General features: G+C 43.1%; 1 pseudogene; it reads left to right on the top strand.

Annotated features, from left to right (window-relative positions):
- The first annotated feature begins 17,565 nt into the window (after positions 1-17,565).
- Positions 17,566-24,504, top strand: LOC128330896 (vomeronasal type-2 receptor 26-like; annotated as a pseudogene).
- The last annotated feature ends 897 nt before the right edge of the window (positions 24,505-25,401 follow it).

Genomic DNA, 25,401 nt, shown 5'->3' with positions numbered 1-25,401 from the left:
GGGTGGCTAAGGGGACATGACAGACATTTATAAAATTATGCATGGAAGAGAGAGAGTGGACAGAGAGAAATCTTTCTCCCTCTCTATCAAATCTCATGGAAAGCCAGGTAAATTATGATCAACAAAAGCAAGTCATTTTTCACAGAGCACAAAATTAATCTATGGAATTCTCTGCCACGGGATGTGGCAAATATAGGATGGCAGGGTGGGGGGAGGCATGCCCTCACCTCTTGCCAGTTGGCTTCTCAGAGGCATCTGGTAGGCCACTGTGTGAAACAGCAAGGCTGTTCTTATATTCTTGAACGGAAAGGTTTTTATCCCCTTCCAAGTCTTTATAGTGTTTTCTAAAAAGATTAAAGAATAATTATTCAGTCCACTGAGCAATGTCTTGTTTTCAATAAACTACTATTGTCATTTTCTTTCAATATTGAGGCCACAACTCTCCTGAACACATTTTCTTCCAAACTGTGTTTCAGCCCTGCCCCAGCTTTCACTACTGAGGTAATTTCAAGTAGAAATAGTCTTTAATTTTTCTTCATCCTGTTTAGAATCCAATCCCAGTATAAGACTCAATGGTACCAGTAGTTCCTACTCAAAATAGAAGTATTGTCTTATCTTAAATATTTGCTGGAAGCTCAATTTAGTGAATTGAAGAAGTAATATTTTGATGAAGAACAAAGGGATGTACGTTTAATACTTAAAAAAAAATTCCCCCCTTTTAGCTGAGTTATGGCTCTTTTGACCCTGTGTTGAGTGATAAAACTCGGTTCCCTTTTTTCTTCCGGATGGTTCCAAGTGAAGACCTTCAATATGTTGGAATTATTTTGCTGCTGAAGTATTTCAAGTGGAATTGGATCGGTCTCATCACATCAGATGATGAAAGTGGAGAAACATTTGTTCAAAATATGAGACCAAGGCTACTCCAGAGCAATATTTGTATTGCTTTGGCACAATCCATTCCAAAAATAAAGAGCTACACATTAAATACACCCACTGAAAAAATGCTGAAGAAGATAGCTTTTGCTGTCTGGATGGAAGAAAAGATGAATGTGATACTTGTCTATGGGGATAGTCATTCTATGGAGGGTTTACGAATGATCTTAGAATCCTACGAATTTCATCTTAAGCTTCCATTGGAGAGAGTTTGGCTCATAACTGCTCAGTGGGATTGCACAAGTGTTTTTTCATGGAATAAATTCACAGGGAAATCCTTCAATGGTTCTTTGTCATTCACACTTCACACAAAAGTGGTTCCAGGATTTCAGGAGTTCCTGGAGAGCATAAATCCATACCAGTCTACAATAAATTTCATCCATCAGTTCTGGATGTTTGCATTTCTCTGTTCACTCCCAAAGCATGGCTTATATGTGCCAAATCAAGACAACTGCACTGGGGAGGAGAAACTGGGGAGCCTCCCTGAATCTGTGCTTGAAATGGGCATGTCTGGGCAGAGTTATAACATCTACAATGCTGTTTATGCTGTAGCACATTCTCTACATACTATGTATTCATCAAAAGCTAAACAGAAAGAAATGGAGAAACATGGGGGAAAGAGTCTTTTATTACAGCCTGTATGTGTTTCCTCCTCTTTGTTTCTATGTCACTTCTCATTGTATTAGTTCATAACTCATACTAGCAGTTATGTGAAATAATGTCTGATTGTGGCATGCAGTTCCCGACATCCTGATTAGCAAAGCACTGGTGAAACAGTGTGAGTTGGTTTAGGCTGAGAGAGAAGAAACTCACCCAGAATTACCCAGTGAGCTTCATGGCTGACTAGGGATTTGAATTTTAATCTAGAAAATTCAATTGGAATTTGAATCAAATTGCCCTTTTAAAGGCAATTATTATGCTTTTCAACAAAAATAATTTTCAGGAAGCAAACCTTATACAGTATCAAGCATCTTGTAACTGTTTATTCAATATTCCGTATTGTTTGACATTTTAATAGGGTTGATTCCCATTCCAGAATAAGGTAAATGGATATCAGTTTTCCCAATAGTCTTTCCCTTTGTTAAAATTATCCCAAACTTTCTTTGTATGTCAATTTATATGTGAGTATTCTTTGCCATAAGATTCTGTACTATTCTTCAGCAGGAATTGCTGTTGCTTCCAGTGGCTTGCTGCCAATATAAACATGCTTAAAGGTATATTCCTGATAGGTATATAGTATTTCTTCTCAGTGACATCTTACAGTTGGTGATCAAGGGATTTGTTGTTAAAGTGATAATGTTAACCCGATTTTCCACAATTTGACCCAGGGTGTGAACTTTTTCTCCTCCCAATTAGCTTCATGCTTTTCTGAGCAACATCCGTTTCAACAATAGTGCTGGGGAAGAAATCTTTTTTGATGAGGAAGGGAGCCTGCCGTCAGGATACGATATCATCAACTTGGTCACATTCCCCAATGATACCTTCCAGAAAGTCCAAACTGGAAGGATGGATCCCCTCACTCGTGAAGGAAAAATGTTCACCATGAATGCAAGTGCTACTGTATGGAATCACAAGTTTAAACAGGTATGGAGATTTCTTTCCAAGCAGAGAAACAGAGGGATCCTATGTTCTGGGTTCTTGCTGTACAAAAGTGATACAAACAAAGCTATTCAACGTGAGCATTAGACAGGTTGACTAGATGATATTTGCTTATGTACTGCACAGAAGGCAAAGTCTTCTTCCCAGCGAAGGGATGCAGGATATCACCTTGTGGGCTTCTCAACAGCATTCAAGTTTCCAAGCTTAGCGGGTTGCAGATAAGATTAGCTTCTTAGTGGTTACAATAATTTTCCAAATGGCCAGATGTTCTCAGGTACTTAATTTAATCCTTTATTAGCGTCATGTTGAGGATAGGTAGTTACAAAGCAGATAACAGTGTATGCAACACACATACAGGAAAATAAAATAACACTTCTTACACAATTTGTACACAAACACATTGATAATTCTAGCTCCAGTAGCCTCAAGACTGAGCTTTCCCCCTTCCCTTGGAACTTTCCAGAAAACATTGGTGGATCCAACCCTTGGAGTCCCTGGCCCTGGGAACATGCAGACTCATCCTGAAGTACCTACCATCTCCCCCTGGGCACCCTTCTTCTTCCCAGAAGTCCCTGGGGACCACTTTAGACTGACCTATCTTGTTAACAGATTGGGTCTGGCCCAGGGCTCAAGTCTGTTAGCAATAGCAATAGCAATAGCAATAGCAATAGCACTTACATTTATATACCGCTCTATAGCCGAAGCTCTCTAAGCGGTTTACAATGATTTAGCATATTGCCCCCCAACATTCTGGGTACTCATTTTACCGACCTCGGAAGGATGGAAGGCTGAGTCAACCTTGAGCCCCTGGTCAGGATCGAACTTGTAACCTTCTGGTTACAGGGCAGCAGTTTTACCACTGCGCCACCAGGGGCTCTCTATCAGGGGAAACAGCCTGTTGCAACCCTAATTGTTTAGTTGTTGGCTGGCTGCCCACTCGTTTGTATTTAATGGTTCCCTGCACAGTACATAAGCCAGTTTCACCTTCGCTTAGTATAGAGACTTTGGCTTCTGCCCAGCCATGCATGCAAGCCATGATCCCTCTGAGTTTCACCCATACAGATTGCAGTGCCTCCGAGTTTCAGATATTTAGACTGGTATCATATATTTGAACAGAATGGATGTGCTTGAATTTGAACAGCGGAAATAGAAATAGCACAGTAAATGTCCGACCCATGTCCAGGAAATGAACATAGGATTTTTTGAGTAGGTCAATTGCATTTTAGATGCATAGACCTGTTCAAATTACTATGCCAATGCATGAGGTAGCAGCACGCCCAGTATTCAGGGCAAGATCACAGCCTTGCTCTCCCTTCACCCTGAGGGGGAGGGAAAGACATGCATGATTGCACCAAAGTGGCAGCATGTGGGACGAGGAGTAAAACCTGCACACACGCCCCACCCACCCCATCCAGCCTTACCTTGCAGAGTTTCCTGGCTTTAAGTGATTTTCTCACAGCCCAGCTACAATATCAGAATGAACAGGGTTGAGGTGGAGAAATTGGCTTAAAGGAACAGAGTGCCATAAGGGAGGAGGCTCTGCTTCTCTCATTTGGGCAATGCTCTGGAAATCTCAGAATTTGGACTTGAGCAGTAGAGTCCAAGTGACTTCCTCCCAGACAGACAGAGGCGTAACTAGGGAAAATGGCGCCCGGGGCAAGCACTGAAATGGCGCCCCCCGTGCCCCCCGTCCCCCCAACATACTACATTATACTTAGGTTTTTCCTCACAAGCGCCCGCCGCCGCCGCCAAGCCAGGCCACTGACTGGCCGCCAGGCACCAGCAAAGCAATGGGGGGGCGGCGCGGAAGGGACTGCTCATGGGGGAGGGGGCACCGACGCGCTCCCTTGACTGCTGCAGCGCTGCTGCACTGAGCAGGAAACATTTGTATTAACAAATTTTTAAAAAAAAAATTAAAAAAAATTTTTTTGTCATGGCGGTGCCCCCCACATGACCAGAAAAGATGGCGCCCGGGGCACGTGCCCTCCCTGCCCCCCCTATAGTTACGCCTCTGCAGACAGAGGAAATTATCAGCCTGACTCCAGCTTTGCCTTGATCATGTTTGTTGCCTCTGACCCTTTTGATTTTGTCTGCATGCAGTCAGACCCACCTTCGCTTTTGCCTGGTTCAGGGAGTAGACCCCTATTCCACACTCTTCATATGTGGATGTTTGGTTTGGGGAATAATAAAAGTGAGGGGAAACCAATCAATCAATCAATCAATCACCTTTATTACGGTCAAGGGCCAGCATAGGGAGGGGAAACCATAACATTCATCCTTGTTGCTCCTGTTCGATGCAGCCCCATTCCCGGTGTGTTGAAAGTTGCCATCTTGGATCCAGTAGGATTGCCCAGCAGGGAAGACAAATCTGTTGTTATGATTGCGCTCAGTGCCCTGAGGGGATGATTTCAACACAGATTGGTAAATATGTTTGTATATGTGTGTATCTTTAAAATTCTCTATCTTATTCTCATCAAATATATGACTGAGTTTTTCAGTAGACTGCTCCTTGAGCTCAAGTAACTAATGCCAAGATCATCTGAGGCCTTTCTTTAGTCTGGCAAAGATTTTCACTGGAGAAACCTTTCCCTCTCCTTCTCCAGTAGCACCAATCTGCCCTCTGTAGCATCATCTAGGACTTATTATTCAGGTATTAGCACCCTTTCAAGGAAAATAAGAAGTTTGTGTTCGTACAAGTAAATTCTCAGAATATGAAGGCTTTTCATGTGAAGCCATAATGTGTAACCACTACAAACTCTACAAAGAGATTATACAGAAAACAGACTATGGCATTTCTGATAAGCATTAATTTATGTCAAGTTTTTAGGTGCTGCCCTTTCCTTAAAAATGTTTCCTGGATGGCTGACAAATTAAAACAATAAGCTGCAGTGGCCAACTTTCCGAATAGAAAAGGCGGGTGCTTTGTGAGTCGCACCAGTGCTGCTGATGGGGTCAATGAATGCAACAGGGGTGCTCGACTGGGGATAATGAATTTTGATGGACACCCCTTCCCCCAGAAGCATTTTGTAGCAGTTGAAGATATTTCCCTGAGGGTCAATTAGCTCTCAGGGGCATTGTTTTGACTGGCACAGCGCACTTCTGGGGGAAGTGCACTCCCTCTTGAGGGTGCCAGTGCTGTTTTATTCTTCATAGGTAGTACTGGTGCTTTGTAAGTCAAGGTTTTGGCCAAGAATAACATCCCCAGCAAAAATACACCTACAATGCAAAAAATACACCTATAAATGGCACAGTGCCAGCAAATGAATAATATCAATTTTTTTGCTCCTGAATATCGGCACATATGTTTTATCATATGTATCGCTTGCCTGTTTGTTTTTAATTTTTATATTTTCTCTTGTTATGGCAGTGCGCAACACAGATCATTATATTAAACAAAACAAATAACAAAACAAATCATTATATTAAAAACTATAAAAACATCAAAAGTAAGAGCACCTTAAAATCCATTCAACATCAACATCATATGAGAGAGAGCAATGTTAACAACGCAGTCCACAGAAAAACAAACCAGTCAACAGACTGATAGATCCCAGTTAAAGTTGAACAACGTTTGTCTATCATGGAAAAACAAAGACTTTGCTTATGAATTCCAGATGCAAGCCAGTGTGAGATGTGCCCAGAAGATCAATATCCAACTAAAAAACAGGATCAGTGCACACCCAAAAGTATAACTTATTTATCCTATGGAGAACCATTGGGAGTAGTTTGGGTTTCTTTTGCTCTTTTGTTTTCCGTGATCACCATGGTTGTGATTGGAATCTTCGTTGTCCTCCACAATACTCCCATTGTGAAAGCCAATAACTGGAGCATTAGCTGTACCCTTCTCTCCTCTCTGTTGCTTTGCATTCTCTGCTCTTTCCTATTCATCGGCTTACCTGGGAAATTGACCTGCCTTTTGCGGCAAACAGTGTTTGGCATCATCTTCACCATGGCAGTTTCTTGTGTATTGGGAAAAACCATCACAGTGATTGTGGCCTTCATGGCCACAAAGCCAGGAAACGGGATAAGGAAATGGGTAGGGAAGAGAATAGCAGCATCAGTCATCATTCTCTGTTCGCTTATTCAAACTGGCATCTGTGTTGTGTGGCTGACAACGTTCCCACCATTTCTTGAGTTTGACATGCACTCTCAGATCAGTGAGATCATTGTGCAATGCAATGAAGGCTCAAACACCATGTTCTACATTGTCCTGGGCTACATGGGTTCTCTGGCCATCATCAGTTTCACTGTGGCCTTCCTTGCTAGAAAGTTACCTAATAGCTTTAATGAAGCCAGGCTGATCACCTTCAGCATGCTGGTCTTTTGCAGTGTTTGGATGTCCTTTGTCCCAAGCTATGTGAGCACCAAGGGGAAATACATGGTGGCTGAGGAGGTCTTCTCCATCTTGGCTTCTAGTGGTGGACTTTTGAGTTGTATCTTCCTCCCCAAATGCTACATTATTATTCTTAGACCTGATCTGAACACCAGAGAGAAACTAGTAAGGAAACAATATTGAGACACTGAACTCTTTCTGCCTTTTCTTGTTCTTTGGTACCATGTCTCTTTATTATATTCTTATATTATTAGTGAAGGAAAACATATTATAGAGTATATAGTAAACATGGATGGTATCAGTGCCTAGCATGGATGGTATCAGGACAATGGGGGAAACTGTGGAAGAGCTGCTTGAACAACGACCCATTCTGCACAGTTCCGGTACTGTTTTGAAGAGCGCAGCAGCCCCGAAGCACTATGGGTCCATAGTGCAGCTCTGGATGTCAGCCAATGCCTACAACGTGGGCCACAGACTAATAGCTATCTCAAAGAAGGGAGATATATGAGTCATCTGGTGGCGACTCGGAGTCAGGCCTTCTCTGCAGCTGCTCCGGGCCTATGGAATGCATTCCTGGCAGATATCCTTAATTTAGGTTCTTGGTTGACCTTTAAGAGAGCCCTAATATCTTACTTGTTTGGCCTGGATTTCCAATGTTTTTTTATTGTCCTTAAGTATTTTAATTGGTTTTAAATGGTTTTGAATTTTTTAACTTTTTTAAAAATTGTTTTAAGCAGTGTGTTTTAAATGGTGTTTGTTTTTATGTTTTAAACATGTTGTGCACTGCCCAGAGCCTTTGGATATGGTGGTCTAGAAATGTAATAATAATAAAAAATATATGTAGACAATCTTATTCTTAAGGTTAGATGAAAAAAGAATGGCTGACATCCAGACTAACATAGTGAGTGGGCATCAAAGGAAGCACATGTGTTTGCACATTTGTCCCAGTCATGGTGCAATGCAATGAAGGGTCTAAGGGTCTGTTACATGGGTTTTCTGGCCATCATCAGCTTCACTGTGGCCTAGGGGTGTGCACAGAACCACGGAGCTGCGGTCCGGCACTGGGGTGGGGGGTCCCTTTAAGGGCGGGCGTGGGTTTACTTACCCCTCCTGCCGCTTTCCCTCCTCCAGCTCACGTATTTTCTGTAGCCCCTTCCACCAGCTTGGCTGCAAAAGGCTTTTAGAAGCCTTTTGCGCACACGCACACACACATTTTTGGTAGTAATCGGGGCGGCAGGATACCTTCCTGCCGCCCCTTCCCTCAGCTTGGCTGCACATCGCGCGCAAAAGACTTCTAAAAGCCCTTTGCAGCCAAGCGGGGGAAGGGGTGGCAGGGAGGTATCCTGCCGCCCCGATTACTACAGAAAATACGTGAGCCAGAGGGGGGAAAGTGGCGGGAGGGGTAAGTAAACCCTCCCCCGCCCTTAAAGGAACCCACCCACCTCAATCCGCCCGAACCCAAACCGCCCATGTCCGGACCGGTCCGGAGGCCTGTAGAATGGCCTCCGGATCGGTCCGGGCACATCACTATTGTGGCCTTTCTTACTCGGTGAAGCCAAGCTGATCACTTTCAGCATGCTGATCTTTTGCAGTGTTTGGATGCCCTTTGTCCCAAGCTATGTGAGCACCGAGTGGGGAAATATGGTGGCTGTGGAGGTCTTCATTTTGGCTTCCGGTGTAGACTGTTGAATTGTATCTTCCTTTCCAAATGGAGGCAGCGTGGTGTAGTGGTTAGAGTGTTGGACTAGGACCAGGGAGACCCAAGTCCAAATCCCCATTCAGCCATAATACTTGCTGGGTGTCTCTGGGCCAGTCACTTCTCTCTCAGCCTAACCTTCTTCACAGGGTTGCTATGGGGAGAAACTTAAGTATGTAGTACACTGCTCTGGGCTCTTTGGATATGCTATGTTAGTATTCTTAGACCTGATGTGAACACCAGAGAGCAATTAGTAATGAAACAATAATGAGATAACTGAACCCTTTATGTCTCATTTTTTTGGTCTTCGGTACCATGTCTCTTTATTATATTCTTATATTAGCAGTGAAGGAAAACAAATATTAGAGAATACAGTAAACATGGATGGTATCAGTGCCTAATCATGGATGGTCTCACGACAATGGAAGAGCTGCTCTGGCACTGCATTGAAGGGCACAGCAGCCCTGGAATCCTGAATTACATATCTATAATGCTGCGATGGATAGGGATGTGCGGACCAGCTTGAGGTGGAGCCAGTTCACCTTCGAACCAATCTGGCTTGGATTGAGGTCAAGCTTAACCTCCAGTTCAGGTTCAGGGGTTGGGGGTTATTGCCGCAGCTGCAGGTGGTGTCCGTCATTTCCCTCTCCCCCCATCAGCCTCTCCTCAGTCTTCTAAAGGCTGTTTTGGCCCATTTTCAGGCTGTTCTGGCCCTTTCTCCAGTGGCAATGGCCATTTTGAAGGCTGCTGCACATGTGCCCTGCCAACCCCGCAAGGCTGCTGTACCCAGCAGTGAGAGTTTAATATTTTTTAAAAACCAAAACTTTAGAACCCCCAAATCAGCTTGCACATGCACTTCCTTTGATGAGTAAGTCTAGATATCAGCCAGTATGATTTCTATTAACTCTGAGCCAACCTGTGAATATACTATAGATCCAAACACTTATCCAATCAGTCCAATCTTTCTTAAATTTGATGGAATCTGCTAGGTGACAAGAGTCATCACATGTCCAAATTTGAACATAAGAATAGCCCTGCTGGATCAGGCCCAAGGCCGATCTAGTCCATGTTTCACACAGAAGCCCGCTAGATGACTCTAGAAGCCCACAGGCAAGAGCTGGGGGTGTGCCTTCTCTCCTGCTGTTATTTCCCTGCATCTGGTATTGAAAGGCATCATGCCTCTGAGGCTGGAGGTGGCCTATAGCCCTCAAACCAGTAGCTATTGATAGACCTGATAGAAGTAGAAATGGTAAGCACCTTAATTCCCATCTTAAACAGAAGGTTTTTTTATATTTGAATTATTTTTCAGAGTTCCATTAATTCAAATTGATCACCTCCAAGGTGAATCATTCTTCCACTGAGGATGACAAATCTCCACTCTTATTTCTGCTATATCATTGTTCAAATGCTTGATGGAACTCATTTCTGCCCTGTGTGGTGTTGGTGGAGGGGGCAAGAGTTTTGTCCAGTCAGAACTGAATGAGACACATACTTCATGCTCCTGCATAGGAAAAAATAATTAGAGGATTGACCAAATCACTTAAAATTAAATACACATGCAAGGTGAAACCAGAGGTTGACCACAGCCTGCCAAACTCCAATTCCAGGAGAGGAGAGCTTTCGCTGCTGCTCATTCTCTGAGGTAGATCCCAGCATGCTAAACAGCCAGACTGTGGGCAAAGTGTCACCACATCAGTTTGGCAACTGCAATTGGCCATATTTCAAAAGGGTCATGCTGAGCACAACCATGCATTTTCAGAGTGCTCAGCCAGCCCTTGGCAAGGAAAGGGCATTTAAATCCATTTAAATGGCCTGCAATACCCTTCAGTGCCATGCCATGGCACAGCATCTTGGAGAGTAGACCTGGTCTTGTAGTATGAAGCATGACTTATCTCCTTAGCTAAGGAGGGTCCACACTGGTTGCATATGAATGGGAGACTAAAAGTGTGAGCACTATAAGTTATACCCTTTAGGGGATGGAACCACTCTGGGAAGAGCAAAAGGTTCTAAGTTCCCTCCCTGGCTTCTCCAAGATAGGACTGAAAGGTATTACTATCTGCAACTTTGGAGAAGCCGCTGCCAGTCTGTGAAGACAATACGGAGCTAGATAGACCAATGGTCTGACTCAGTATATGGCAGCTTCCTATGTTCCTACGTTCTTCTGCAAGTGATGGCACCTCCCCAAGGAGCCCTGCACCCTAATAGTCCCTCACAAACAAGAATTCCGGCGGGTGGGGAGTTGGGCCTGCAGGGATTGGGTTGGCATTCCACTGTTACTGAGGGAGGGAAGGGGGAAATGGAGCTGTCCTAGGATGGGATATGTAGATGAAGGGGGGCAAAGGATGCTGGGGCTCTGTCCCACTGTAACCTGGGAAGATGTCACGAGGGGTGACCCCAGCAAAGCAGTCCATGCAGACCCAACCAAAATCCTGCTTTCTGGCAGCTTGCTGTCAATCAGGCTTACCCTTTCATTAGAGGGCCAGTCTTCTGGGGAAGGCTATGCCCAAGTAAGGGCATTGCCTCACCCATGGACAGCGAGCTCACGCATTGAGCCAACCTGCCCACCAATGCACCCAAGGGGCCCCCACCTGTGTGGGCTCCCCAACTCACACTGGTAAAAGATAGAGCAGATCCCCCTAAACCTCCCCACCCTCATTCCCTATGAAGACTTCCATTCACCCAAAGGACATCTAGATGCTCCATGTGCCATGTCCCAGCTGTGTGCATGGCGGGGAGCAGGGATACATTGGGACAGACCTTGAGACTTTAAACCCATTCAGAATCCAAGGTCCTAATGTAGAATCATGCCTTAGGTGGGTTTGCCAGCACAGGGAATCACTGGAGAGTGGGGACCCCATTTTGAAGTGACCCCCAGGACAGCGGGGTCACCATTTTGGGCATGGTTTGGCATTAAGTTTGAACCTGGACAGAGTCCTGTCATCCTGGACTACCTGTGTCCCCAAATCAAATCTTTAATGTTACGGCCACAAGCCAACACAGAAGAAAAATGTTACTATTATACAGCAGTAAATATAGTATAAATAATCAGAACAGTTATAATTAAAATTAATTAAAAATTTTAACAATGTCGGAAACAAAATAATAATAAGAATTAAAACAATAAAATTTCTTTATTAATCATTCGGTGACGTATGTTTATGGTGGCAGCACAGAATTTGGCAACATTAGATGTAACTACAAACTCTGAGTCTGAAAACAACAACGAACAATAAAAATGATCCTGTCGACCAGGGAATTTACATAAAAAAGGTGTGCTGAAAGATTCAGGAATATCTTTATAGAACAGGTAGAACAGTAAGACATGTTCAGTAGTTTCAACCTGATCCAGCCCACAAGGGCAAAGCTTATCAACCAGTGGAACCCCTCTATAACACCCTTCTAGAACTGCCGAGGGTAAGCAGTGGCAACGAACCAAGGTAAAAACTCTCCTATACCTTGGAAATTCCAACCAAGTAAAATAATTCATTGCAGAGACTAGGTATCTTCTATCCTCTGAGATATAAGATTTGGAGACCTTCCCAAGATAATGTTGCCGTTCAGAATCAAAAACTTGTTGTTTAACCAGCCGCTTTGCCTGATCAAAACCCTATTTGGACAAGATTGTAATAGAGAGGCCCAAAGTAGTTATTTTAGCCTCATTAGACTGCATCCACCTGGAGCCAAAATCATCTTGTAAAATTAGGGGAGCCAGACCAACTGGATAATAAATTAGTTTGAGCCAGTAGCAGAGTACAGTAATCCAAACATTGGCCTCCACCCTAATAAAGCCGGTCTCCAAACGGATAGCAACATTCAAGACAGATGTTGCGGTATTAAGTGCAGTTCCCAAATATTTTGACTGCACACATTCCAAAATTACTATATTTGGGAAAGATCCCAACTGCGCTCCATAAAGTAGTTGGGGCAGTGACCTGACTTTAAATAATTTAAAAGCCACTGGTTAATAATAGCCACCTTTTGATGGCAAGTGCTGTAAGATGGCGAGCGAACTTTTCTGAGCATTGCAGGCTACAGCAGCTTCAAAAGGATCTCTCCAAACTGGGGGAGTGGGCGACAAAATGGCAAATGCGGTTCAATGTTAGCAAGTGTAAAGTGATGCACATTGGGATGAAAAACCCCAACTTCAAGTATATGCTGATGGGATCTGAGCTGTCAGTGACGGACCAGGAAAGGGATCTTGGGGTTGTGGTTGACAGCTCGTTGAAAGTGTCTATTCAATGTGCAGCAGCTGTGAAAAAGGCAAATTCCATGCTAGGGATCATTAGGAAGGAGAATGAAAATAAAACGGCTAACATTATAATGCCCTTATACAAAACTATGGTGCAACCACACTTGGAGTACTGCGTACAGTTCTGGTCACCACATCTTAAAAAGGACATTGTTGAACTGGAGAAGGTACAGAAGAGGGCAACCAAGATGATCAGGGGCCTAGAGCACCTTTCTTACGAGGCAAGACTACAACACCTGGATGCAGTCATTCCCACCAGCATATCCCATGATGAGAGATTTCTCCATTGGTGAGGGGTGAGCAGTTAGATGAGGAGTTTGGTACAGCTCCAAGAACATCATAGATGGCACATGGGAAGTCATGGAATGCTGCTGTGTGTAGCTTTTCCTAGCAATTTCCTCTGAAGTGATTGCCTCCAGGTGGGGCAGGATGTCCAGTGCCATTGATTCAGCTTTGATATTTTGAAATACTTGCACAGGTCTACTGGTCAATTCTGGTTCCTCTTTATACTCTTCTTTTTCTTCCACACAGAAATTTAGGCCCAACTCATAAGGAATGCAGGATAAATAATTGAATCCCATCAATACCCCAGTGTAGCACAGATGTTGCCTATATTGGGTTCAAAAAATATATTTGCACTAGTTGTGCAGGGACTTTGAGAAAGGTGATTATCTGTCAGGTAATTATCAAAATCACTATGATTGACCTCTGCATCTTGTGAAAGCTCCATGGTTATCCATTAACAATGAAGAGAATTAATACCCCAAAGGAAATAAAAACTGAATTCCGCTCAATAGAATGTGTTGTGCTACTTTCAATCTACAAAAACCATAGGTAGACCAACATGTGCTGTTGTGATAAGTGAGGTTACCTGGAGGTAGTAATGGTCCAATTGAATTGATCTTTGGATCTAATCCCTTAGACAAAAAGTGTAGGTTGGAATCTGTCTGTTGGTTAAGATCATTTTGGGTAGTTTTGTGTGTGATCCTTGGTGGCACCTGTCCATACGAATGCAGCTGAGAATCACACTGGCCATCCTTCAGGTGACAATTCAGGTGCCCAGGTGGGGCTGGATGCAACATCTGCTGGCATCCAGATTGGCTGTGTTATTACGACTCCATCTCCTCCTGCCACTAACTTATGCTGCTACGAAGGCCACTTGTGGTTTGCAGCCAAATGTTCAACATAATTTTTACAGCATCCAAGAAGATATTGTTGTTGGTGAATTTGTATCCATTGCACTTGCTGAAGTGCCTTTGCCCATCTTTACTAAATATCCAGATTCTTCCAGAGCAGCATGGTAAGTACTCATAGTTATCTGAAAGAGTTACCTTGGGTCTTTGTGGAATTCTGATCTATCTATCTATCTATCTATCTATCTATCTATCTATCTATCTATCTAATCATATTTTAATACTGCCTAACACATACATATCTAGGCAGTGTACACAGTTCAAGTTACAAGATAAAAACAAAAACAAACAAAACACTTTCACCAAATAAAACAATTTTTAAAAATTCATAGAGGAAATCAATTAAAACAATTTCACAGAATAAAGCAATTAAACAGTTTACACTTAATTTTAATTAAAAACCTTAGAAAACGGGTCTTTTGAAAAGCAATCAGAGATGGAGAAGCTCTTATTTCAACAAGGAATGTGTTCCAAAGCCTTTTGGCAGCCATAGAGAAGGCCCAGCCCTGAGTCACCACCAGACAAGCCGGTGGCAACCATAGCTGGACCTCCCAGGTTATCTTAATACATGGCAGGGTTCATGACAAAAAAGGTGGTCTCTTAAGCAGTGTTGTCTCTCTATTTTTTTCATCTGTGTGTGGAATGCATTTTGTTCTGGGCGGCAGTATCAAGGCAGTATGTGTGCACATGCATTCAGAGTGTGGCCTTCCTGATTCAACCTGAGTGGGATTTAAAATTAACTGAGCAGATATCAAGAAATCTGTGAACGGGTGTACGTGCACACACCTTAGAGAGAACACTGCTCTTAAGTACCTGGAACTAAGCAAGGGCTTTATAGTTAATGGACCAGCACTTTGTCAACCCACGGTGACAAATCTATGTAGTCCAGTACCGGTTTACTGAAAGCAATAAACAGCATTTCAAAATAGTGATTTGTGAACCAAACTTTCGGAAATGATTTTCTAAAAGGGTGGGGGTGGGGGACAAGTTTCACAGCAAAGGTTTGAGTGGATTAGAAAATTAACACTTTCCTATTTTGAGTAATAGAATTCTGCCAGTGCTTTGTGGGTAGAATTTGTGTGAATGTCTTAGGTCACAGTCCTTCATCTTGTACAGTTTTCTACGGTTTTCTACAATCAGTGTAGCAGTGTTAGAAATTAAAAGGTAGCTGTCCAAGGGTGGCTTCAGTGTGATCAAGGGGACTTCCATGTCGGGGCAAGGAAGCAGGCACCCCCTCAGACAAGTAGTTTGCTCACCATTTCTGTTTCAGAAAGCTAATGTGTGTGACAGAACTTGCCCATGTAGGGCATTTTGCCCCTTCTGTGCTCCCCTCAGTTTCTCCTAATGCTGACATTGCAACCATCTGTTACAGCTGCACAATGAGCACAAATCCAATAGGAGAAGCTTTTTCCCAGTGACTGTATCCCTATAATGGGGAAAGTTGTTTTGCCTGAATTTCTCAGTCAGAAAACAAAACAAAACACAGCAGCACTTCAAGGCTTTCCATTATATGCTCTTTGAAGTCTGCAACTAGAATGTTATGTACATGATTAGCACTTCTTTCTCTAATATGTATTTGTAAGATTATATCGATATGTCTAATGCAGGATAATGACAAAAAACTACCAGCATATCTTTGCCTTTGTCTTTGCTCTGAAAGAGGTCAACAAAAATGCCCACCTCTTACCCAACAACACACTGGGATCAAAAATCTATGACAACTATTTTAATCCAAGGAACACCTACCAGAACACTCTGGATCTGCTCTTCACGGAACAGGGGAATCCCATCAATTATAACTGTGGCAGAGAGAAGAAGAAGCTCATGGTTGCTATTGGTGGACTGACTTCTGAAAATTCCATCCAGATGGCCAACATCTTAAGTACTTACCAGATTTCACAGGTATGACAATTCATAGAGATACAAGTTATTCTAGTAAGAACTAATCTGCCTACTTTACTTTCACTATCCCTTCCACCATCTTGGATTGGGGTGAATGACATCATTACAATCTATACCTTTGAGGTGTCCCTATGTTTCACTCACTACAGTTGTACTGAATTTGGGTGAAATCGGTTAGAGAATCCGCAAGTTTGCCCACTTGGCCTCAAGCGTTCACGTGTCTGCCATCTTGAATGGGGTAGGATGATATCATCACAAATGACATCATTGACATATTTCTATGTGTCCCTACAACTGTACCTGATTTGGTTCATATTGGCCCAAGTATTATGAAGTTGATAGGGACAAACACACACAAATACAGAATGCCAGGTGATCTCATAAGCCAACTGAAAGGTAGGCTGACAATGCAGTCTTTAGGAAACAAAGAATTGTTTACTGGAAAGTACAGGAAGGTTGGGAATGGCCCCTCTCCACCTGCACCCTTGTGGCCCATGTTGCCACTACCTGGCATCCCCACTGTCTGCCCCCAACCCACCTACTGGGGAATGTGATGCTTCCAAGTTTTGAAGCTGCTCATGACCCTTGCACTGGCATCAGAACATCAATGCAGGGGGTTCAGTGGGTGCCCTGCGAACTGAGGGTGTGCCCAGGAGCCCATTTGCATCCGGCCCAGAGACATTTGTCCCCCCTCCCACTGCATGGTAGTTACGCCACTGATTACAGTTGTTTAAACCATGAATAAATGAACTTCTCTACCCTCTTGGATAGAAGACTCTCCCAGGGTGAACCTACAAGTGTTTTCTAGTCATGTAATACAATTTGGCCTATCATGGGTGATCCCATTCCATTAACTGAAGCAGTCATTTTGTTCAAGAAGAGTGTGATACATTTAATAATAATAATAATAATAATAATAATAATAATAATAATAATAGAAAAAAATCACAAAATACAAAGATCTACAAATTGAAATTGAAAGGCTGTGGCAGAAAAAGACCAAAATAATCCCAGTGGTAATTGGTGCCCTGGGTGCAGTTCCAAAAGACCTTGAAGAGCACCTCAACACCATAGGGGCCATAGAAATCACCATCAGCCAATTACAAAAAGCAGCTTTACTGGGAACAGCCTATATTCTGCGATGATATCTATAACAATTAACAATAAAATTCAGCCATCCCAGGTCCTTGGGAAGGACTCGATGTCTGGATAAAACAAACTGGTCAATAACACCTGTCTGACTGTGTAAACAAGAAATAATAATAATAATTTGATTTCTATACCGCCCTTCCAAAAATGGCTCAGGGCGGTTTACACAGAGAAATAACAAACAAATAAGATGGAACCCTGTCCCCAAAGGGCTCACATTCTAAAAAGAAACATAAGATAGACACCAGCAACAGTCACTGGAGGTCCTGTGCTGGGGGTGGATAGGGCCAGTTACTCTCCCCCTGCTAAATAAAGAGAATCACCACGGTAAAAGGTGCCTCTTTGCCCAGTTAGCAGGGTATGTATGTATGTATATGTATTTATGTGTATATGTATATGTATATGTATACATACAGGGTATGTATTTAAAAGTATGTTTCATTTCTTATTAGCTCAGTTATGGCTAATAAGTCGGTTGAGTGATAAAAGTCGGTTCCCTTTTTTCTTACGGATGATTCCAGTTGAAAATCCTCAGTATGTTGGGATTGTGCAGTTACTAAAGCATTTCAGATGGAATTGGATTGGCCTTCTCATATCAGATGATGACAGTGGAGGGACATTTCTTCAAACTCTGAGACTGAGACTCCTCCAGAGCAACATTTGTATTGCTTTGACACAACTGGTTCCATCAGTGATGATTCACACATTCAGTGAATCTCTTCTTAACATCCTGTTAAAGATAGGCAGTATTCTCAGCTTGTACAATAAAATCAATGTGATCCTTGCCTACGGAGATATTCAATTCATGTCAGGTATACAAATAGATCTAGAAGTTCATGAATTTCAATTGATGCTTCCACTGGAGAGGGTTTGGATCACAACTGCTCAATGGGATTTCACAACTGTGTTTCCTTGGAATAAGTTCCCAGTAAGATCCCTCAATGGCACTCTGTCCTTCCAACTCCACATGAATAGGGTTCCAGGATTTCAGAACTTCCTTGAGAGCATAAATCCTTATCAGTCTAAGGTAGATTTCATCCATCAGTTCTGGTTCAGTGCATTTCTCTGTTTGCTCCCAATATATAACCTATATGCACCAAAACAGGAAAACTGCACCGGGAAGGAAAAACTGAGAAACCTCCCTGGAACTGTGATTGATATGGAAATGTCTGGCCAGAGCTACAGTATCTACAATGCGGTTTATGCTGTAGCACATGCTTTCCATGCCATGGATTCATTGAGATTGAAACTGAAAACACTGCAAGCTGCAAACAGCTGGAATTCCTTGCAAATTCAGTCATGGCAGGTAATGCATGGCTTTTTAGAACCTCTCTCCGGAAGCTGTGTCTGGAAGCTGAGGTTTCCACACCGTGCATGACCTAATCTGTACATCTCTAATCCTACTAGCTTCACTCATTTCTGAGAAACATCCATTTTAACAATGGTGCTGGGGAAGAATGGGTTTTTGATGAAAATAGGGATCTGGCAACTGGTTATGATATCATCAACATGGTCACATTCCCCAATGGGTCTTTCCAGAGATTACGAGTTGGAAGTGTGGACTCCCATGCTCCTGTAGGCAAAGAACTGACCATTAATGGAAGCGTAATTGTGTGGAATCAGAAGTTTAATAAGGTATAATAATTATTTTAATTGAATGATAAATGTTTGAATTAGGGTTAGGGATAAACAGGTAGATGCTACTGTTCATGTCCTTGGGAAGTCAAACCTGAGATATTTCCTGCATGGTCTTTCTTGGCTGTCTCTTGTCCCTTATGCCTTAAATGCCACTGAATAATCTGAGCCCTTTGTCATACAAACATGAGTACTTGCCAAGCTGAAATGGAACTTTCCACTATCCTTTCTGCCTGTGGCACATGTTCACTGCCTGTGTCACTTGTGGGACATCCTTACAAGGAGGTAATTCCTCCCTAGTAATTCTTGATTACCTTGTAATCCTTGATTACAAAGGATTAACATCAATACCTTGATAAGGATTACTAGTCCAAAATCCAGCACATTTAAATCCAAAATTAAATCTTTTCCAAATATGGTAATTAGCTTTTGGTTTTAATTTCAGTGGAATCAGGGCAAAAAGGAGTGGTGTTTGCTGTGCAAGAAGACCCCAATATACAGTTTTAAGCTGGCCATCCAGGGGCAGGCCCAGATCCAGAAACACCCCCTGATTTTGAACCAGAAGTTCAAGATAGAGTGCTACCCTATCCAGAACAGGCAGAATAAGCACTCTTGGATAGGTTTCCTCTGATCAGACTGACATGAAGAGGTCGAACACATGACCAAAAAATGTTGGGAATAGGGGGCGGGAGGCAGGATTATACCTACCTTCCCCCTACAAGCCCAGCTCCATCCCTGCTTTGACACACCACTCACCCAACATAATGGCCGATGTAGCAAGCAGCGCCATGATTCAGAGGCTGCAAGAGTAAAGGACAGACTCCAGGAATCCCACAATGCACTGTGTGACAAGGGCGGTCCATTGGGGGATTCCTCCAGGAGGTGGGCACTCTAGGCTCCCAACCTTGAACCTGGGGTAAAGGCTACCCATGTGCACAGCCTCAAAGTATATGTGTTCTGTCTGGATTAACTCTTTGCTTGTTAGTCCTCATCCATTCCATCACAGTTTGCAGATACTAGATTTCTGAGGTCAGATAGAAAAGAGCGATAGAAGCTGTACCATCAATGTATTGATGACACCCAACTTTCTCTCTCTTTTCTGTACTCCAAATCCCTGTAAGGCCTAGCAGCATGGGGGACAAAATGGAACCCTCTGAGAATGCTTCGTGCAATGACGAGGAAGATGAAGAGTCATTCCCAGAATCACATTCTGCCCCTGCCTTCCAGATACAAGTAGAACCAGGGCAAAATTCTACACCACATTCCCAACCAGGCCAGGCAGCCCAGAGGAATGCCATGGTTTATGGTGCCATGATGTCCCGCAGAATGAACAGGGACATCCTCCATCTTTCCAATTTCTAGAGTAGGCCATCCATCAGAGATTTCCTACCAAGCATATGAATGGAGACTTTGAATGCTTCTTGTGCAAAAAGGCCAGAAAGAATCCAAGTCATGGCAATCAAGAGAAACCACCTCATTTCCATCATCAAAACTCGTCCTTGTGTTTATCATTAGATAGTTCCTCAGTCCACATGCGTTGAGAGCTGCCAACCTGGATACAGCAGGATTGTCCAGCAGGGGGAGCCAATATGTTGTGACCAATGTGCTCAGTGCCCTGCAGGGAGCATTTCCATCCATACTGGTAAGCATAAATATGTAAGGTTATTACATGGGGGTGGGGGGGAATGGGGGGAGTTCGAGATTATTTTAATTGGGGCCTACACCAATCCCTAACCCTTTTCTCTGTGATAACTATATGAATTAAGTTACTAATATCCAACCTTTTGAACAGGGGTAGGCAATGAAAGGCCTTTGGAATGTATCCAGCCCACACAATTTTCCACTGGGAGGCTTTTCTTCCTATTCCATTAGCCCAGATCGGCCATTCTACATTCATCTCGTGCAGAGATTCCCAACCTCTGGTAATCCGGATGCTGCTGAACTACAACTCCCATCATCCCCAGCCACCATAAAGTGTGGCCATGGATGATGTGAGTTGTAGTTCAGCAACACCTGAGGTACCACAGGTTGGGAAGCCCTGACCTAGTGAGCAGGTTTTAGCCTGAGGGGAAAGGAAAAAAACCCTTTTTATTGGAAAAATAGAACTTATGTCTCTCTCTCCTTGCAATGGCTAACATGATGCACAGCCTTCTAGAGCCCCAATGATGGTCAGAAGCAGCAGGCATGGAAGCCACCTGTGGCAGAATGGCTGCCTATCCCACCTGTGTGATACCACATGTGGAAGGACTACAGGTCCCACCAGCCCCATGATATCCATTCTTTGTCGCTACCACCAAGCAGACTTTCCTTTGCTATGGCTGTGTCTGCTAAAACAGTCCTTCAACCTTTGCTGTAACACCAATCCACAAAAAATTCTTAGTAGAGTAGAATGGCTTATAGGCATGGAGAGGAGATAATTAGACAAACAACTTCTATAAATGCAACACGAAAGTTTCCTTTTGAAAAAAAAAATTGGTCAAGTTAAAACATTAGCTTAGTTTCTTTCTACAGCAGAAACTCTTAGAAAACAAAACAGTTACTATTTGAGCATAAAAGAATAAATAAGAGAGCAGGAAAGTGCATCCAGTTAAACTGTCTAAAACTGGTCCCTAGCTCAGAGTCCTTTTTTCTTCTGACCTCAGCCTTTGCAGTGATTTGATTTGTTCCTAGTGCAGTCTCAGATCCTGGTCACAGTTACAGACTTGGGGTACAATCCAGCATGGTTCTTCTGTGCTTTCAGCCCTTATCAGGGAGACTCCACTCCGTATAAGTAATTTTGGTAATTGCTATAGCCACAACACTGATTCTCTCGGTCTGTGCTAGCAATTGCAAATCTTCAGCTGGACTCAGCTCCTACGATTCTCCAACTTGCAGTTTCTTGACTGCACTGCTTGTCTTCCTTCTGATTCTCAGCTCTGACTTGCACACTCTGATCTCCAGACTCAACTCTCACGCTGACTGCTTGTCCAAGGCTCTTCGAAGCTCAACTGTGACTGACTCCCAAGACTGTTCCACAGACTGAACTTGCCTTCTTCTTCTGATTCCAGATCTGATTAACTAACTCTCTGAACCCTCCTATACATAATTTCCCCCAACAGTTTTTTAAACAATCCAATCAGTGTAATTTAAGTTCCCTTCATTTTACAAAATGCAACCAATTATATCAAAGTTCCTTTTCCATCCAAGATTAACTCAATATATTGCATCATCTTTAACTGAATCTCGCTTTAACAGAAGCCATGAACTTTTGACCTGACAGTTCTCTTTGCAACATAGGGATCTTTGCAGCTAAATTAACACAGAAATCCTATTATCTATCTATCTATCTGATTTCATTGCTGTATCGCTCTTCCAAAAATGACTCAAGGCAGTTTACATTAAAATAAAACCAAAATCAATTACCTGTTAAAATTTAAAAAAACCCACTATAAAAATATATATAAACCATTATTAAAACATTTAAAACAATTTTTAAAATCCTGGAAGGCTAGGCCAAACAGATAGGTTTTAAGGGCTCTCCTGATGGCCAACAATGAATTCAGACTACATATTTCTGCTGGGAGTGCATTCCACAGCCCCGGAGCAGTTATAGAGAAGGCCCGCCTCTGAGTCACCACCAGATATGCTGGTGGTAACTGAAGATGGACCTCCTCAGATGACCTTAACGTGCAGTGGGGATCATGCAGATTTTACAATAATAATGAGGTTTGGGGAATATCAGTGCAATAATATCAGCCAGCATGGTGTAGTGGTTAGAGTGCTGGACTAGGACCGGGGAGACCTGAGTTCAAATCCCCATTCAGCCATGATACTAGCTGGGTGACTCTGGGCCAGTCGCTTCTCTCTCAGCCTAGCCTACTTCACAGGGTTGTTGTGAAAGAGAAACTTAAGTATGTAGTACACTGCTCTGGGCTCCTTGGAGGAAGAGCGGGATATAAATGTAATAATAATAATATAATTCATTTACAAGGGCTTACTTACAAAAAACCAAGAGGCCTAGGCCTCGATCCTCCACATAACCATTACACAGTTTTCCCTGTTGTCATGAATGGCGGGGAAATAAGAAGCAGGAGGAGAGCTGGTCTTGTGGTCGCAAGCATAAATTGTTCCCTTTGCTAAGCAGGGTCCACCCTGGCTGCATTTGAATGGGAGACTACATGTGAGCATTGTAAGCTAGTTCCCTAAGGGGATGGAGCCACTCTGGGAAGAGCATAAAGTTCCAAGTTCCCTCCCTGGCATCTCCAAGATAGGGCTGAGAGGGATTCCTGCCTGAAATCTTGGAGAAGCCACTGCCAGTGGAGAAGCCATTGTATAGACAATACTGAGCTAGATGGACCAATGGTCTGACTTAGCAGAAGGCAGTTTCTTATGTTCCTAAGTTGCCACTTCAGAAAAACATTGAGACTTGCTTGGTAGTCCTGAAGTAGAGTGTAAAGCTGTGCATCATGCAAGACACCATATTTTCCCCAGTTTTTCACATATGCAAGTAAAGCCAATCTGTATACATGTATGAAAATCCCAAAGACTTTATGCAGCATTTGAGATACCCAGGATGGGGAATGTCTGTGATCAAATACACATAAACATTGCTGCTAAGAAACCTGGGGTGACTGCCATTGTCATGGCCAGCAAGGTATTAATAGATCAGAGGTGGAAAAAGCTGGCTGAACTGTAAAAAAAGTATAAGGATCTTTCAACTGAATCTATTTAGTGGGCTAGAAAGACAGATAACCATATCATATACTTAATGTGTTTTTCCTGATGTCTAGTACTAATGTTCTAGGACCTTGGCTCAACTACGTTCTTATTTGCCTAGTTCCCTTGACTTATTGTGAGCAAAGATGCCTTGTAGATGCTCAGTGGAATGTTGGGCGCAGAGAGGACTGAGAGATCTCACGACAGTTGGAGAATATCTGTGTATTTGGGGAGCTAGGTCTTTGTTATGCATTACAGATGCAGACCAATGTGAAATGTGCCCAGAAGATCGGTATCCAAATGAGAAACGGAACCAATGCCTCCTGAAAAATGTAACTTATTTATCCTATGGAGACTCTTTGGGAGCAGCTTTGTCGACCTGCACTCTTTTCTTTTCTGTCGTCACCATTTTGGTGATGGGGAGCTTCATTATCCACCGGGACACTCCCATTGTCAAAGCCAACAACTGGAATGTCACATGTATCCTGCTCACCTCTCTGTCTCTTTGCTTTCTATGCTCCTTCCTATTCATTGGTCAGCCTGGGAAGGTGACCTGCCTCTTGCGGCAAATGGTTTTTGGCATCACCTTCAGTGTTGCTGTTTCTTCTGTGCTGGCTAAAACCATCACTGTGGTTCTGGCCTTCATGGCCACCAAGCCAGGAAACAGGATGAGGAAATGGCTAGGGAAGAGTCTGGCAGTGTCGGTCATCGTTCTCTGTTCTCTTATACAAATTGGCATCTGTGCTGTGTGGCTGGGGACCTCTCCCCCATTCCCTGCATCTGACATGCACTCCCAGGTTGGACATATTATAGTGCAATGTAAGGAAGGGTCAGACCTCATGTTCTACATCGTCCTGGGCTACATGGGGCTTCTGGCCATCATCAGCTTCACTGTGGCCTTCCTTGCCAGAAAGTTGCCTGATACTTTTAATGAGGCCAAGTTGATCACCTTCAGCATGTTGGTCTTTTGCACTGTGTGGGTGACCTTTGTCCCAACCTACCTGAGCACCAAAGGGAAATACATGGTGGCTGTCGAGGTCTTCTCCATCTTGGCCTCCGGTGCTGGATTGTTGGGCTGTATCTTTCTCCCCAAATGCTACATTATTATACTGAGGCCTGATCTAAACACAAGAGAGCAGCTAGGAAGGGAAAAGGACAGTATTGCTTGATGGCTCAGATGTTTCTGTTCTTTAGCCAATCCAGTCAGGTATATTTATTCTTTTCCAATGTTATTGGTTAGTTAGGATAATTAGGTTCATTTAATGGGTGTCATTTACATAGAAGCACATAAAAGTAATTAGTAACTATCCAGTCAGTAGACTAAAACCACAATGCTACATGATGCCAACATAAATGAAAGTACAGTTCTACTACATAATTCCAGTTCATCCCCCTGCCCCACATTAGGATCAGCCTCATCTAAAACATCCTGATTCCTGACCTGTTTCAGTGGCCTTTTCAGAAAGTTGTTCAATGCCAGAATTGGGGGAGCAAGGGATAGGGCTCTTCTCCTAGTCCCCAGCATGGCTTCACCCATCACCCCTTGGAGTCCACTGGAGCCCCCCCCCCCCTTCTGGAGAGTACATAAAGCCTATTGGAAAAGTTATAATGAAAAAGTAGATATCAGGATGGAGTCATTGAAGAAAATGCCAAGTAAAAAGACAGATAACTTAATAGATTTGGAAAGTCTTCTCACGATCAGCACACAACCAGGTAACTCGGGTTAGCAGAGCGCTCACTCTACTAACCGGGGTTAAGGGGAGGGATTCTTTGGCGGGCCAGTAATTAACTTTGTGCTAAAGTAAAACTAATGGTCCTAACCAATAGTGTCAACCAAGATATTCTGATCTTCCTTTCATTGTTGGCCTCAAGTAACTTGAGGAACCTGACATTCCCATATTTGTTGCATCCTCAAGAAGTCTCTGTTGGGATATGCAACTGCTGCAGCCTAATTTACTTTGTATAGTTTGCTTATAATCTGCTATGAAGCCAGTGGGGGCACTGTAGCTTCCTCAGT

This window comes from Hemicordylus capensis, chromosome 6, assembly GCF_027244095.1.
Source record: "Hemicordylus capensis ecotype Gifberg chromosome 6, rHemCap1.1.pri, whole genome shotgun sequence".
NCBI lineage: Eukaryota > Metazoa > Chordata > Lepidosauria > Squamata > Cordylidae > Hemicordylus > Hemicordylus capensis.
This window is presented reverse-complemented; position numbering and strand designations above follow the sequence as displayed.